This window comes from Scyliorhinus torazame, chromosome 13 (genome assembly GCF_047496885.1).
Source record: "Scyliorhinus torazame isolate Kashiwa2021f chromosome 13, sScyTor2.1, whole genome shotgun sequence".
Lineage (NCBI taxonomy): Eukaryota > Metazoa > Chordata > Chondrichthyes > Carcharhiniformes > Scyliorhinidae > Scyliorhinus > Scyliorhinus torazame.
This window is the reverse complement of record NC_092719.1, coordinates 191,447,992-191,466,055: the sequence shown is the minus strand read 5'-3', so window position 1 is coordinate 191,466,055 and position 18,064 is coordinate 191,447,992. Positions and strand designations below refer to the sequence as shown.

At 41.3% G+C, this 18,064-nt stretch overlaps 1 protein-coding gene across 16 annotated transcripts in view; it reads left to right on the top strand.

Moving 5' to 3' along the window:
• atp2b2 (ATPase plasma membrane Ca2+ transporting 2) overlaps window positions 1-18,064 on the top strand; it is a 1,245,322-nt gene that overhangs the window by 516,313 nt on the left and 710,945 nt on the right. The window contains exons 1-2 of one of the 16 annotated variants that reach the window (XM_072472617.1): window positions 7,439-7,703; window positions 8,277-8,561. The exons of 13 other annotated variants lie outside the window; for them this stretch is intronic. The gene's annotated coding sequence lies outside the window, so the exon portion shown is untranslated. Of the gene's footprint in view, window positions 1-7,438; window positions 7,704-8,223; window positions 8,242-8,276; window positions 8,562-18,064 lie in introns of those variants that run through there. 2 more of the 16 variants (XM_072472615.1, XM_072472618.1) reach the window with 2 other exon arrangements.

The window sequence follows — 18,064 nt, the reverse complement described above, 5'->3', positions numbered from 1 at the left end:
CTTAACCAACCGCCACACATTCAAACACCTTTGTCCAGCATAACTCTAACTATAGGTTTTGCCCCTCCAGGCACAGAAACATTAAATTAAACCCACTTAAAACTATGCCTTGCTCTGGACTCGCCAGTTCCCCAGCCGCGTGTTTATCGGCAGCGTATCATTCGCTGACGGTGGGATATTGTCTTCCCGCCGTTTGTCAATGTGATGTCCGATTGAAGCCACCCCATGCTGCCGGGAACCCATGGGTGGGGGTGCTCTGCTGGTGGGAAAAGAGAATCGCAACGGCCAGAGAATCCTGGCCCTCATTTCTAATTTTGACCAATATAAATATAATTCACTTATTTTCCGAACAATGGCACAGTAATAATGTAACTGGACCCACAATCCTGAGGCCCAGTGTCATGCTTATCTAAAGGCCCACAGTAATATGGTGACTCTTGACTGCCCTCTGAATTTGCCTAGCAAGCCACTTAGTTCCAGGACAATAAGGATAGGCAAGGAATGCTGGTGTTGCCAGTGACGTCCACATCTAATGAAATAATTCTTAAAAACCTGAAGGATGCTACCTCTGACAATGGCCCATCAACACTGCATAGGAATGATGACCTAGTTTCCTGTGCACAGGTCCTGGAGTGAGCCTTGAATTGACAGCCTTTTGATTAAGAAATCAGATTATTACCAACTGAGTCAAGATGTCACGGGTTTGCAATAACCAGTGTTAATATAAATATCAATAGCAAATACTGACCAAAATATGTCATTGGTGAGAGATTGAACACAATTGCTCACTATGCACTTACATAAATTAAATTATGCTGAACGTTCGAGAAAATGTGCTGATTTTTAACCTAGTTGAAATCACAGAATGTTCCAGCTTTATAAATAAGTGTAAATGTAACCATTCCGAAATGAGTACAAAGCTTTGCATGAAAACTGAAAAGCAGGTGGCACAAACTCATTCTCATAAACAGGCCTGTTTTTTGGATTGGCAGCTTGTTATTCAGCAGGGCACAATGAGATGGGATTTTGCTGTGTGCTGTCAGCTGGTTTGTGTCACTGGGTGACAGTGAAGTGACTCAGAGCATTAAGATGAGGTAAAAGCAGCATTGCAGATAGCAATCGAAGTGTAGGTGGAATGGACTGATATCGGATGAGATGAGCAGCGAGGTTAATAGCTTGATGATTGGTTCATGTCAGAGAGCGCCTCACAGGGTCCATTGAAGAAACTTTGGTAGCTTAGCAATCTGTATTTTATGATTTCTCATCTTCGATTGCCTGCATGACTCACTGCATAGCTTAATATTTCTACCACTAAACTCAAATATTTCTGCATGGATCACTAAACCGAAGCAGTTTTAGCTTCTTTAATAAACCTGGAATCTTCAGCAAATGTAAAATGCAACACTCTTTATTTTAAATGGCATTCGAAAAGAAGTTCCTGTATAAATCAGGTACAACCCATATTGTATTGAGTTAATTAGGTTATAGTTCAGGGATGGGGGGATGCAGCAGGGACTTTCGACTTCTGCCAAAAGACAGGAAGGATAGCAAAGGGCCAGGGTCTTTGCTCTCCTCCGATAGCTGACACTCGGAGGCCGCAGCCATTTTCAGGTTCACCCAAAAGGAAAAAAACAATTTGGACCAATATTCTTATTTTCTAGTTTTTACTGGTGTTCCATTTGAGGGAATACGAGACCAGTTCAGACCAGCACTCCTGTTTCTCAGTTTTTACTGGTTTTGTTTCCTTAGGCCTCATTTTGGCCCCGCTGGTGGGAGGACAGGTAATTAGTCTGTTGGTGCTTCATAATTACAACTGGAGTTGGGTTGGCAATTGGGCTGAGGATAGAGGGGTGCGGCAGGAACATACATTATTGTATGATCCTGATTTGCGCATGTAAAGACCCCCTTGCCTGTTTGGATGGGAGTTCTGTTTGCCCATTTACCGATTCACCTGAAAATTGCATCAGGTGGGCAGGTTGGCTCCCGATTTGTGCGTCTGTTAATTTTTCAGGCAATGGTGTAGGGTGGGGTAGTTGGGGGAGGGGGAGACAGTTGAAGGTTGAACCTTTCATATCTTATTTTTGATGTTACTGCTGTAACATTTAAGAACGTTAATCATACCTATGAAAGTATTGCCATCATTGTGGCAAAAGGAAGATAATTGTGTGTAAACTATCCATATTCCATATTTATATACTAAAGCTGATGATGTTCAGAATTATTTAAGGCTATCCAGGATTTTCCCCATTCCCGCGGCATGTATTCCAGAGCCGGAGGCAGCTCGCCAATGGCCGCCAGTGGGATCTTCTGGCCCCTTCGATGTTGACACCATTTTGCATAGCCTGCCCTCCCACTGCTGAGGAACGCACTTCAGGGAGTTGTGTTCGGCGGGACAGGGAGATCCTGGTGACAGGAAGGGCCGGAAAATCCCGCTCTATATGTTGTTGAATTTTGCATTGTGAAATTCAAATCTGTTCTGTTCATATCATGTGAACAGGTTACTCCCTCAATGTTGATAAACAAATGTAGCTCCTACTGTCTGCCAAGGTTTATAATGTCAAAGTTTATACTTCCATATATGTTTAATATGTAAAGAAGTGGAATTCCCATTCAGCATTGACTGTAAGTGCAAGTTTTACATGTGTAAAACATGGTTAACATGACCGATATGTGTTCTTGAGATAGCATTTTAGAATACCAGTAATTGAAACAAGCAGTTTAGCACCTGTAATTCCATTGCCTGTAGCATTTAAACCTCATTGTGCTATTTCTCAATTTAAGTATACTTCCATTCTTTTCATCTTTCCGGTCTGTTAAGCTTTTCTCAAAGTTTTGAATCATTGTGACAATTTTAATATTATGCTAATGGAGAATAGAACCAAAAATCACTTGCATCTTTCCCTATCTCTGTAACCTCTCCAATCCTACAAATGCGCAAGATCTCTGCGTTTTTCAGTTCTGGACGCTTGAGCATCCCTGATTTTTAGCGCTTCATCATTGGATGACACGTCTTGAGCTGTCTAGGCCCTCAGTTTTGAAATGACCTCCTTAAGCCTCGCTGTAACTCCACCCTCACTCCTCCTTTAAGGCAATCCTTAAAATCTACCTCATTGGTCACTTGTCCATAGCATAGGCTACGTTGCAGAACTTGAAATCCAGAAACCTGAGGAACTTAGATTCAGATTATGAAATAAATCAGGAATGAAAAGCTAGAATCAGTAAGTGACCATGAAGCTAATGGATCGTAATTAATGTTCTTTCGGTCAGCAAATTTGTTCTTACCTTCTGTGGCCTACATTTGACTATAGAACCACAGAATGTGGTTGACTCTTAATTCTGAACTCAGCTGAATTCAAGAAGGTTTTTTTTGCATTCCTGGGATGTGGGTGTTATTGCCCATCCCTAGTTGCCCTTCAACTTGCTAAACCTCAGGTATTTAATGGATCTGGAGTCAATGTAGGCCAGACCAGGTAAGGATGGTAGACTTCCTTCCTTAAAGGGGATTAGTGAACCAGATGGGTTTTTAATGACAGGCGTTTCATTCCAGATTTTAAAAAAAATTGAATTCAAACTTTGCAATCTGCCATGGTGGGATTGGAACCCGGGTCACCAGAGCATTATCCTTTGGGTCTTAGGATTGTCAGTCCAGTGACAACACCATTATGCCATCACCTCCTTGCTGGCTCACCACCCGCTTCACGAGGGCATTTAGACGTGGGCAAATAATGTTGGCATTGCATTCCATGGGTGAATAAAAAACCTAAGTGGCTCAATGTCAACTTTTGTGCAATAATGCTTCTTGAGGTGCCTTGGGTCATTTTATTACATTGAGGGTAGTATATAGATGGCAGTTACTGTGATGTAAAAGCTATCGTAGTGAAATATTAGGTGACCTCTGCCTCTTAAGTTCTAGTGATGAAATAAACACATTGTTGATACTTTAACAACAGAATTATCCAATAGTGGATGGCAATTTGCAGGAAATATGGTTGACACACCAGCATCTCTGGTGGGTCTCAAGAGAAGCAATGTCGTTTGAATTGTTTTGACTCAAGAAAGAAATTGAATTGTAAATTTGATTTGGATTTATGCTGAGTGTGAAAATGTGGCACAGAAAGCCTATCTTTTTTCACACCAGAACCCTCTTATGCTTCCTTTTAACCCACTTTTTAAAGCACGTTGCTTACGCTTGGAATGGCGAAGACGTTCCATTATGGTGACCAAGTTTCACCATGGTGCTAAGAGGCATAGAACTGAAGTATTTTCCTTGGCACAATTTTAACATTCCCTCACCTGTTGTCAGCTGAAATAGAAGGAATGTGCGAGAAATGGGCATAGTGAGAGGAAGAGTGGAGATAGGAGCAGGGAAAGTCAGGACAATTGGGAGGGAAGAAAGGGAGAAAGATAACGTGAAATTAGACCAGGGTCGCCAGTTCCCACTTTCGTGCTCATTTTTTTTAGGGTAGTTCAGAGTTCCATTCATTTGAGACTCCTCGTACAGGCCACCAGTAGGTCGCATGTGCTTGATTCTGCATGTTACCTTTATGTACGGCATAGGGAGAAAAATGCAAACAAGTCTTGGAAGAAGTTTAAAATTGTATGTAGAAAATCAAAGGACCACTTCAAAGGAAAATGTGCATTTGGGGGTCAGAATGAGAGTGTTTTGAGAATGTTTCAGAGCTATTTGTTTTATATGTCGCTGAAAGGGTTACCCTCTTGCCCAATGTGCATCACATGTGCATAACAGTAGTTGCACTAATTATAGTCATTAAGCTGGGGTTTCTAAACCTCTGTTGATCAAGTATTTAAGTTTAATTGCTTTTTTTATTGCTTAATATCACATATGATTTGAAATGATTAGCTGCATTGCTTTATGCACTGAAATTACCTTTCTGTTCTGCATTGCTGTGCCCTACATTGTGCGATAGCTCTTATGAGACAGTGTGGAATAAAGCAACATACCTGCAAGGTCATATCTTCACCTCATTTTATTTTTGCTGTGGCTTGTTGTTCACACAGTTGTATTGGTATTCAGAGGAGCAAGTGAAAGAGACTGAGATAGCATCAACATAGCTACTTTTTGTTAACTGTCTATGGCACAGAGTATGGTCTGGTATTGTCCACTCAATTAAGAGCAACATAGTCACTATCCACAGTTATTTTCTGATTTCTATAATGGCATCCCCCAAAATGTAATAATCCTGGTGAATGCTCCATGAAAATCAAGTTGAATTTATCAATAAGCAGGACAATAGCCACAGTAACCTTCAGGGTTTCCCTTGCCTAATAATTCGTGTCAAGCTGGTCTCTTTGTTAAATAACAATGAGTCCACGTCTGATTGCATTTTCATTTGTGTTTTTGCATCTGTCACTGTTGGTATACATGATTTTACAACCCTGCTGCGTAAAATACAATGACTGTTTGAGCTGGCGCTTGGAGTTAATGGCACATTGTCTTCAAAGAGTGTGCCACCTCACTTCAGGGTTGATTGATGCCGCAAATGCTCTTGGCAAAAGATTATACTATTGTAAGATACCCTCAGGTTAATGGGAAGAAATGGTGTGATCGTTGCAGCCAGGATGATTGTTCACAAATTATATATCATATCAGTGAACAAAAATAAAAAAGCAAGCCCAATATTAGATTGTTCAGAAGCATGGCAGAAGAGTCTGGTTTATGACAAGGAATTAGGTTTGCAAAGCATTGTCAAGCATGTGACAAATAGAAAATGCTGGAAATGCACAGCAGGTCTGGCAGCATATGTGGAGAGAGAAACAGAGTTAGAGGGGGCGATTTTCTGCCCACGTTGCACCTGGCAGAAATCTGGCTAAGTCGAGGAAAATACTGGGTGGACCCTGAAATGGGATTTGCGCCGGGTGCCAAACAGTTTGCGATGTTCCTGGGCCCTCCCAGCAGATATAATCTGGTTCACACCCTTGCTGTACGTGAACCAGATTATCATATTTAAATCTTAATTTAAATATGCAGGATCTGTATTGAGCCAGTGCAGTGTGAAGTCAACGCAAATCACTACTGGTCTCCACAAACGGAGACCAGATGTGATGACCTTGCCGTAGGGCTCGGAAGCCATTGTAGCCCCCAGTGGTTGGGGACATGGTAGGGACAACCTGACAGTGTCAAGCAGTGGGACCTTCAGGGGTGGGGCCTGAAGGGACTGAGCATTTGGTGGCCCCATAGCAGAGTGTCGCTCACCCTGGGGGAGGAAACGCTGGTACTGGCGATTGGGGGTTGGGGAGGCCTGATGCTGGCGCTTGGTTGGGGGGGGGGGGGCTAATGCTGAGGAGGGGGGGGGGGTGATCTGCAGCATTTTTCTGAGATCGGGGGGTCCTTGATCTCTAAGGAGCCAGTTTTGCTAGCGTGATTAGACCCTAGCCCCTCCCCAAACAAAACCACTATGCGGGAAGAGCGTGATGGGAGTTCACGGCGGAACAGCCGGTGTGATTCGCACCGGTTTCATGCCCAAAATGATACTTAGTAATTTTTGGGGAATATGTTTCAAGCCTTACAATGCAAGTTTTCAATTATACCGTCTCGTGTTGGATATCCATTATTTGTGCTTTGATTAAGTCCCAAACCTCCTCTGGTCACACGCCGAGCAGTTATGGTTGATCAGTACCCACCGTGACCACCCACTGACCATCACTGCTATGCTACTGCTCAACTGAGGTTTAGGAAGGACATTCCTCAACGCAGGAAATGCATCCCTGAGTCTGCCTCTGCCAGTCATTTGCCTGTTATGGGGCAGATAAAGGTCTAGCCTCTTACAAGGCATTAAGAAGACTCCCAGAAGTTGTGGTGATCTGGTGCTGAAGGCACATTGATGTTCCACTGGGCTCCTTAGACGTACCGAGACATGCTTGTGGAACTTCAGGACACATTTATTTCCCTATCTGAGAGATCCCATTTATCCGTGTTTTACCCTGTTCAGTGCAAAAATCCTTGTGGCAGCATTACGTCTGTAGTACATGCATAGCTGAAATAATTCTGTGATTAAATGGTGTTGAGACATTTTAAAACGTGTTTTATGTCTTTATTTTGAAAACTGCAATTGATGCATTGCTTCACAAGGAACTAATTACGGCCAAGCAGAATTTGGCAAAGGGTTTCAAGTTGAGAAAAATGCAATAGTATATAGCTGGTTTACAAAGGAGAGAGGTTTCAATGCACAGTTTGTCATAAATTCCACAGATGTTCAATTCGGGGAGAAAGTAGGTGAGTGCAGAGGTGTATGATCATGCAGTGTTGCTGATGAAGGTTGACGGTCTGTGTCCTTGAAGCTTTCTCCCTATTCTGATTAAGTGGCATGTTCCTGGTGGTGTGTCATCTTCCATATTTGCCATCACCCTACAGGGACAATCTGAAATTTGCCAAATGATGCTGTCACAGTACGATTTTAAAATATCTCGAGTTCACCCTTGCTTGGTGCAGCGTCTTCACCCTCTTGATTTAGCCCGGTGCCGAAGACCTGACACTCCGGCGCTTACATTGTTTCTTCACTCCGTTTATTAACATATTATCCGAGAGATTCAGGTTCCACCCCTGCTCTTCTGCTGAGATGGTGCAGTCTGCAGTAGGAGTCGTGTAATGTAGTCCTACTTATCAACCCCATACAGATGCTGAACTGTGATTAGTCTGCTGTATAATTGAAATCATTTTGGATTTGTGATTATAACATAGCCAAGTAAGTAACTGTGCGTCTGCATAAAAATCCGAGGCTTTTTAACTGACAGATTCAATTGTGACTTGTTAGGATTTTTTTTTTGCTTTTTCTCAGGGACTGTGGTTATGGAGAAAATGGTGTGGATACTATTGCTTAGAGAGAGTGATGCATTATGTTTCCGACTGCATGTGTTCCTAGAAGATAATTTAATTGCAGAAATATCACTTCTGGAATACCAAAAGCAAATCATTTTGGCAAGCTGTCCCCTTTTTCATCCTGCTTGTTGGCAGGAATGATTTGTCTATAGTTTTAGTACCTTGTCAGTGCGTTGTTATTATCTGTGATTTTTTTTTGTGCCATCTTTTATTTGTGCTTATTGCATTTAGAGAGTAATTGTGTTTTAAATAATCTATTCCTAGTCAATTCAAAGAAAGAGCTGGTGTAAACGCAGCTTCATTATAACCTCCAGATTTAGTTATTCAGTCTGGAATATCCAGTGTTCACATCGGGATTATAATGTGTTACAAGTGATTCGATCTGTTTGTAGACAGAAAAAACTGTAAGTGATCTATTTATTTATTTATTTATTTTTAGATGCAATGATTTGATTCCTGGTTTAGCATCTTCAGTACATGAATTCTTGTGGGCAGTGTGAATTCTCCAGGCACTGAGAGGCTGGCAGGATTACTGTCAATTTGTAGTCTGCAGTAGTTCAGTTTATCGTCTGTCCTTGGACTCCTGCTTCAGTGGCAGCTAAGTGGTTCAGCACAAACCTCACCAGTGGCTTTACACTGCTCTAGTTTATACGATGATTTAATGTTTTCTGGAAACATGGAGTGATCAGCCAGATTTGTCTAACCTGTTGCTTTCATCCAAAAGGTAGGCAATAAAGCGAATAAGTATTTTTTCTATTGAGATTTCCATTAACAGTGGGCATTTTTCCCCCATCATGTACTACCATCATATTATGTTGGGGATGGGATGGATGTGGGGTAAACCGAAAATAATTATGTGTCAAGACTTTGTGTTTTTTCTTACCTGTTTGTAGTCTGTATTTAAGTAGCATTCTGTGCTCGATTCCTCTTGCCGCCTAATGCTTCAGCTTTGATTTTTTGGCATCCACTCATCTTTGTAACTGCAGTGTATAAATTGCCACCTGCAGGGGATGAACTGTATGCTTGCCCTGCAGTACAAGCAGTGGCATATTTTTGCACATTGATATGAAGTTAAATAGCCTGGAACTTTATTACACTGAGTTCTGTGAGTTATACAATTGTACCTGTGTATCAAATTTTACATAATCAATTAAAGAAAGATTGATTGATTTTTTTGTTGTTGTACAATTCCTAAAAGTTAAGCAGCTTAATCTTTTGTTAATGAAATTCCTCCCATGTGCTTTTATTCACTTGCAAACTGTTTCAATTCTAGTGCAGAAAAGTTTTAGATGCAATTTTGTTTTCCAAATAGGTTGTAAATGCTGTTAAGACCGTGTTTTTTTTTAGCATTTGCCGATAGTGTGACATTGTGGGCAGGCTCCCATTGTAACTAACCTTGTCAACTTTAATGTTGATTAATGACACATTTTTCAGCAGTGTATTGAACACCAACAGATCCATAATTGTTTATAAAAGCAATAGCCATTTCCTGCTTGGGCTGAATTTAAAATAGTGTTCCGCAAATTGAACTGGGGATTTAAAAATTTTTTGACAGTTTAATTTTATGCAACGTGTTGTCATCTGTTAATGTTATTTCATGTTATTATTACAACATTTGGGATGCCCTTTAAGTGGGCAGTAATTATATATTTAGAATTTTAAGCCACCTTCCACAAAAGTTTCTGCCTCTAAAACCATTCTTTAAGCATCTTTGGTTTCTAAGTTTGACCTTTTCCCATGTATACACAAGCACACGCCAATAATGCATGCCAATCTCTGGCAGAGAATGAGCAGGTAAGCTGGTTCCACACCTCTGACAGTGCCGTTCCCGGACTGACCACTAGGAGATGCACGAGAGTGGCACGGGTTGGCTCACTTTCCATTTTATTCCCACCCTATCTGTAGGGAAAAACTTGACAGCACCTTCCAAATGATATTCCAGTTTGAACAGGATTTGCTGCAGGCTGGCATTAACTCTGTGAGCACTGAATGTTCATGTAATGCTTTTCCACGCAATATCAAATGCAATAAATTACTGTCTTTCAATTAACTTTTGAGCATTGAACAGTATCGCTTGGATAACAAACTTTGATATTTCTTGACTTATGTTTATATTTATTTTCCATGGATCCATATTTTGATCAATGAAATTTGGTATTCAAAGTTAACACAAATAGAGATAAACTTGATAAAACACTGAGAGTAAATTTGTTTGCCATTCCAATATTATTCTCCCCCCCCCCCCCCCTCCCAAAATAAATTGACATTTGTCTATTCTAAGCCAATTTTATACTCCATTGGGACTCAATATATATCAAGACTTCGAAATATAAGCTTCATAGGTGCTTGCTGATTCCAGTGGTTTAGCTGAGATTTCAAACTTGGGATTAGGGGCTCACAAATGTGAAGCCATGTCCTTTATAGAATAGAATCATTGAGTCTCTACAATGAAAAAAGAGGCCACTTGGCCGATCGAGTCTGCACCCACCCTCTGAAAGAGCACCCTACCTAGGACCACTCCCCCTCTTTATCCCTGTAACCCCACCTCACATCTTTGGACACTGAGGGGCAATTTTAGCATGGCCAATGCACCTAACCTGTGCATCTTTGGACTGAGCACCCGGAGGGAACCCACGCAGACACGGGCAGCCATCCAAGACCGGAATCAAACCCGAATCCCTGGCGCTGTGAGACAGTAGTGCAAACTACCGTGCTGCCCTAATTCTGGATGACCAGTGGCTTAACAACAATATCATCTCTCTCCATACCCCCCTCCCTGCCCCCACCCTTCTGCAGATTATTTAAAAAATTGAAATTAAAAAGAAAATGCAGTTGGCTGAGAAAAAGATGTGTACAGAAATTCCACATATGCACGCCATTTCTGCCTTCCACCCTGTGGCTCCCTAAGTAGTATGCATTTTAAAACACAAATTATTAGACGTTTAAATTAGCATTAAAAAACTTATCTTGATTTCCAATATTTGATTGGTAAAGTTAAAGGAGTCACTTTGTCAATTCAGTTTTGATGTTGGCATCTCTCCTCCGTGCTGGAGTCAGATTATGATGCTGTCAGAACTATGGTGGCTAGGATGAAGCTCCACAGAAAATGTACCTTTATTTGAAAGAAGACAGAGTTAACCATCACCCTGCAGGTAAATGTCACTGAGGCTTGAGTGATTGTTCTGAAACCAAATGGCTGATAATCAATCTGAAGTGCCCGTGAGCCTCCGTTCGCAGGTGTTGGAACCTTGCAGCTCGTACTGATTTTGTGATTTACGGCCATCCTCTGTTTTTGCACCCCCATTTATTTAGCATTGCGTAACTGATATTAAACAGTTTACCTCTCAGTGAAGTTGAGTGGCTGCTCAGAAATATTGAAATCCTAATCAAGGTGTCCAGTTGCACAGAAGTCAAATGATAAAGCAAAGATTTAACCATAAAAATCAAACATCTGAAAAATAAGAAACTTTCAGGGTACTTTTTTAATATTTGAAAGCTGTTCCATTTGTCCACCCGTGTCTGTAATTTGCAACTCAGGTTGTTGCGAAATTAGTTGATGCTGTTCTGTTTTTCTATTTGGTCTCAGTGGCAGCGGACTTGTCAATGCACGGTAAATTAAGAAAATAGTTTTCATGTTCTGAAATCTAATGGCCAAGTTAGAAGAGCTACTACCCAGCCTATTTCCTTCTGTTATACTACCAGCAAAAATGTGACAATTTCTGGGAGAAAAAGATCTTGCCATGGTTCGTTTGCTTCTTACAATCTACTGCATGATGATGCAATCAGGCTGCATGTCAGAACTGTGAGAAGGTCCCAGAGGTGAATGTAAAATGCAATCACATTTTAATGAAAAGTGGGTTTGCTTATCAACAGTCAGTTAAAAATATTAATCAAACTATGTGCTTTTCACATTTAATATCGGTTCATTAAATTTAAAAAAACATGCAATAGTTCAGCTTTAAGAAGTGTATCTTTGTTTGCAAAGCCCCCAAAATGCACGTCTCGTTAATTTTTTGGTTAATCTTGATTTTGTGCCTTTTGAAGGTTCTCACTCATATATAAAGAATATTCCAGCATTCAAACAGCACGAATGGTGAAGTCATGGCAGTGTGCTGTTCAATTGGATACATGTTCCACAATATATTTGTGAGATACATCTATAATTTCATTGTATAAATGACATTTTCCACCTTTATATATGCTTTATTAAATTTGAATATTTTTCGCAATGGATGACCGCTTCCGCAATGTTCAAACAATTTTCAGAGTTTGCAGTCATGTGATTTGGTAGGTGACATTCTATGCCGCATGCCTTAGTTTTTCTCATGGCCCATCGTGGGACCATATTCATAAAGGGCCAACTACGTGTGGGGAAATGCAGCATTGGTTGTGGAATAACATAAACAATATAGAAAGAATGCAATCTTTAAATATATTTGGGGTAAGCTATTTTAAGGTTAAGTGGTTGCATACAGGGTAGTGAGACCTCTTCTGAAATCTAGTTGACTGACCACAATGATACCAAAATGGCTCGTTGATCCTGTATTAATGGATAACCCAGATTGTAATGAACATATTTATAATGCAGTGTTTTATGGAGCCAAAGGCAGCATTCCAAGCTTTTTAAAATTCTGATCTCAAATATCAAACTGTTAAAAATGTCCACTGCATTAAATTCTTGAATGTCAAAGATATGCAGGTTAGGTGGGGTTACGCGGATAGGGCGGGGGAGTGGGCCTAGGTAGGGTTCTCTTTCAGAGGGCTGGTGCTGACTCGATGGGCTGAATGGCCTCATTCTACACTGTAGGAATTTTATGGTTCAATGGGATGCACGTGACCATGTAAGCATCCCATGTGCCACTCATACAATAGTGACATTACGGTCAAAACTACAGAAATTGTACTTAATTATAGCACTTCACACCTTGCACAACCAGATCTCAAAGTATTTTTTAAGATTAAAAGTTCACACAAAATTATTAGAGTTTTACACTTTGCACAAACTGATAGCAAAGATTTTTTTTAAGATTAAAAATTTACACAAAATTAATCTTGCAGATGTTGAATAACAAGAAAAAAGAGCAAAATTAAAATACAGCAGTACTGGACATCTGAAATAAACACTCCCACCAGAAAAGACTGGAAATACTCAGCAGGTTAGACAGCATCTGCGGAGAGAAACAGAGTTAACGTTTCAGATCGAGGACCATTCTGATGAAAGGACATTAATCTGAAGCGTTAACTCTCTTTCCCCCTATAGATGCTGCCTGATCTACAGAGGGAAAAAGTCACATGTTTGAAACAGTGAAAAACATGTACTGTATCAGTACGACTAAATGACCTGACTTCCCCAGCTGCAGTCAGCATCAAACAACCTTTGTTGCTAAAATAATGGTGAGTTTATTGTGCAAGCTGTTGGTAATGGGTAAATCACGTAACAACTTGCGGTGAGAGAACTTTCACATATTACAGGTCGATTTGTGCCACTCTGCTGTCAAGCTGGTGACAACTGCAGCCTGCCCTTAACCAAATTGCGGATTTTTTACATTAATTGTCAACTAAACTGGCAGCAGAAAGTTAGGGGAGCTATTTAACAACATTAGTACCTTTTCCATCTCTAGATTTACGCTGCTGGAATGCCAATCAACCTCTCTGGTCCAGAAAGGAAACAAATGAAACACTGGGGATTTTCATTTTTATTGTTAAAAATTGTTGTTGGAGATTTAAAAAATGTAACATTTGCATTTTTTCTTCCGACTTTTCTCTCTCTCCCCTCTCTCTCTTAATCAAATTATCCTTTCCCTCTCTTTAATTCTATTTTTGCATTCATTTGGTTCCAATGCATTCTGCGTCCCTTCTTCTAGTCTTCTCCAGTTTTCCCCCTTGATTCTTAAATCTCATTTGGTTCACTGCAATTATCCACCTAGTCCTCAGATGCCCTGTTTTCATCACATTGCTGTTATCAATTCACACTTCCACAACATGCAGGGCAAATATTTTTTTGAGCTGAAGGGTGAATGAAGACAGATAATTAATGGGGCTCTCTGTGAGTTCCCTAATCTAGCAAAATCTGGGCCAATATTTATGAGCAAGCAGTAGTTTTCTTTCGCAGGCTTAGCTATGCCAGTTGAAACAATAAAAGGAGAAGATTATGCCTCTGTCCTACATAGATGTTTCATTTTAAAACTGAACCTGTGTGGAGGGCTTTAGGCATGCATTTCCTCTTATCTACAGTCTGGCCTCATTTCTGTAGCAGTGCATGGTTCATTTTCAATCTCACAGGGCTTATTACCATGTCACTCTCTACCCAAAATGGTTGACTACAGAGGTTAGTAGATCACCTACATAAAGGTGTACTGTGCTAAATATATAGAAGCATTTATTTTAAAAGTGTCAAACGCTCTTCAGGGAATGAAGGCACCAAGTAAAAAGCCTGCAAGTGGGTGTGAATAGAATGTTCTTACTGACCTTCTATACCACAGATTTTCTATTTACTCATTAAATATATTTCCTTGAGCTAAAAAGGCATACTTGTGCTGTTTTAATTGTTATTTTGGGGAGCATATCATGCAGAATTTTGACATTTGCTCTTGAGTAAACTGTCACTAGTAATATTCAGTTTTGAGACGTTTTTTCCCCCCTCGGTACCAATTTGATTTTAGCCGGATTCAGCCAGAAGTGTTTAACATTTAATTCACGTTGTTTTCTCTGGATTAACTGCACAAAGATGTGAAAATGTGCACTGTGTTGTCACATAGAGGTCCGTGAGATGGCATGTTCTGGGAACGTGTCCTAAATAACTGAGAACCAAACTCGAAGTAAGTAACGAGTACAAAGTGTAAAGCAATGTATTGACAATATAAAGAAAGAGTTTTCCCTAAAATAACCACTTCATGGAAAGTAGTGAGTCTGCGTCTGCGAAGGACGGGCTTAACTAAAAGTTGGGAATTACAAATTTACAGCATTCGCAAATCAAATTCTATTTGAGAAAATTATTCATCAACCTTCACAAATCATTAAGTGAAAAATCATCAGTTCTCTTGTTTCTTGAATGCTGTTTGGGGGGGTGGGGATGTGGGGTGGCTGGGGGGGGGGGTGGGGGGGGCGGTGGCGGGGTGGGAGCATTATGCATTTTATTTACTAACCAAAACATTTTGGCAGCAAGGTCCAAACGTGCATTTGACATACAGGAAGGGTCGCTCTGGCGTGGCAGCCAAGCACTTGTTTTGCAATGCAAGCGAGATTTGCAGAAGGTGTCACTACAAAAATTTATTGTCAACAGCACCTCTGTACAGAAGCCAGGCTGGTAATAGAATGCAGTGTGGGCGGTTGGGTGGGTGAGCTATTGCTTGAACAGTCATATCAACAACGGGTTTTCATCACTGTAAAAGGCTTTTATTATCTGCCTCTTTAAGTATTCTGAATTCCACATTCCTACAAAGTGATTGAGGTGCTTAACATGTGACTTGAAGGGAGCTAAAAGAAGGTAAGTCTTTTTTGCCCACAGTAAGAGCAAGCAGTTTCCAAGTCAGCAGCTGGCAGGGTACAAAAAGGATTAAATTCTCCTTTTAATATTTTTGGCCCATCAGAGAAAAAAGTGCGGCGCTAAAACCATAATGCTAATCTAGCAGTAATGGAGGTAAAGAAGGCTGCCCAAATCCAGCAGCAACCAAAAGTCCTATTAGTGTTGCCTTACTTCACATCGGCTTTCAAGTGGAAATGTGTTGCTTTCTGTCCTAGCAAATTTTAAACGTAATTAATTGATGTGTCTGCTTGCGAACAGATGGATAAATTAGGAGCTAATGAATAAATGTATTTGTGTGTCAGATTCACAATCTAAAAATGTTTCCCATTTTTGCTTTATCCTTTTTTTGTCAGTCAATCTTTTCGCAAGAAGACTTGCATTTCTTTTGCACCTTTCACAACCATTGGATGTCTCAAAGCACTTTAGAGCCAATGAAGGACTTCTGATGTGTAGTCACTGTTAGAATGCGGGAAATGTGGCAGCCAATTTGCCCACAGCAAGTTCCTACACACAGCAATGTGATACTGGCCAGATCTGTTTCTGTTTCTTGTGCTGCTGATTGAGGGATAAATATTGGTCAGGACACCAAGGATAACTTCCCTGTTCTTCAAAATAGTACCACGGGATCTTTTACACCCACCTGGACAGGCAAATGGGCACTTGATTGAAAGCCTCAACGATAAAGGTAATGCAGCCCTCCTTCAGTCTTGAGTTTTGCATTTAAACCCAGGAGCTAATAATAATATAATTAATTTAATAATCTTTATTGTCACAAGTAGGCTTACATTAACACTGCAATGAATTTACTGTGAAAATCCCCGAGTCGCGACATTCCGGCGCCTGTTCGGGTACGCAGAGGGAGAATTCAGAATGTCCAATTCACCTAACAGCGCAGCGCGTCTTTTGGGACTTGTGCGAGGAAACCGGAGTACCCGGAGGAAACCCACGCAGACACGGGGGATGTGCAGACTCCGCACAGATAGTGACTCAAGCCGGGAATATCAGGTCCCACGCTGGCAAACGGGTTTCCCGGCGACAAGGGATGCTGTCACTGGGGAACCCTGTTGACAATGGCGGGGTTGATAGATCCTGCTGGTTGGCTGCCTCTGCTGCTGAAAAACACGCGGCGGGATAGTCGGTAAATTATACTTAAAGGAATGTTTAGTTAACCAGCACAAGTCATACAGTTCTCCTCCAGCATCTTTTTTCTGCCCAATTTCCCATCCACTCACAAACCGGCATCACAAACCTGTAAATGAGAGTTTGCCACGTATTTACCCTGGACAGTGTCAAGAGTGGGAATTGCATATCTGCAGTTCAACATGAAGTTTTCCTTGGTCTGAACTGTGTATCTGACCCAGCTGAGGTGTATATGAAAGGTACAAATGGCTTGTGTAAAACCATGCGTGCTGCACACGAGCTGAAATTTGACGCTTTGCTGGGAGGAGCCACTGGGGGAGCCACCACAAGCTCACACAAAGGAAACAGCCGACAGCACAAGGAAATATGGTCATTGACTGTCCATTCACAGAATCATACTCCAGGAGGGTCATTCAATCCATTGTGCCTGTGTCAGCCTTTTGAAAGGGCTATCCAATTAGTCCCACTCCCCTGTGTTTCCACCCAAGCCCTACAATGCTATTCCCCTTCAAGTAGGGTAAAACCTTTATCCTCCAGCATGCTCCAGGAATGGCTGGTGCCAGTTAATCACAAAGGCCTGTTGACAGGGCTTGTATTCTGGATAAAAGACAAGGTGCTACTCTGCAAGGTCTTTGAGGGGTTGAGGGGAGAGAAGGAACAGCAGGGTACTCGAGGACCCCGGCACGGCAGGGCATCACAGTAAAACCACCTTTACTGAAGACCAAACTGACATATCATTCAGACTGGCAATTGAGCTGTCAGTTTCATTGTCAGTTGTTCCACACTTTGGGCAGCTCCGTGGGTTTCTAATAGAAACATTGGACAAAGGAGCAGGAGTAGGCCCTTCAGCTGTTCGGGCCTGCTCCGCCATTTAATAAGATCATGGCTGATCTGGTTGCAGTCTCAACTCCCAATTACCTATCTGCACCACTGCCTCTCTCCCCCACTCTCCCCCCCCCCCCCACTTAACCCCCTTGTCTATCAAAAATCTGTCCAAATCTACCTTGAATAGATTCAAAGGCCCAGCCTCACTGCTTCCTGGAGAAGAGATTCTACACACTAGTGACCCTCTGAAAGAAAATAAATTCTCCTAATCTATTAAAAAGGAGACCTCTTTATCTTTAAGCTGTGCCCCCTCGTTCTCGTCTCTCCCACAAGGGGAGACATCCTTTCAGCACCCCCTATGTTAAGTCCCCTCAGGATCTTGTATGTTCCACTAAGATCACTTCATTCTTCGAAACCACCGTGGGTATTGACCCCACCTGTTCAACAGTTCTTCATAATATAAACCCGTCACCCCAGGAATGGGTTGAATGAATCTTCTCCAAACAGTTTTTAATGCAGTCATATCCTTTTTCAAATAAGGAAACCAAAACCGTGCACAGTGTTCCAGATGCGATCTCACCAGGCCCCTGTACAGCTGCAGTAAAACTGCACTATTTTTACATTCCATTCCCCTTGCAATATATGTTTGAAATAAATGTTTGTAAAAATTAGAATGAAACTGGTCACCACCACTATTGAAGAGCAAACCGCCCTGACATTGAGGTTTTGGAAATCCA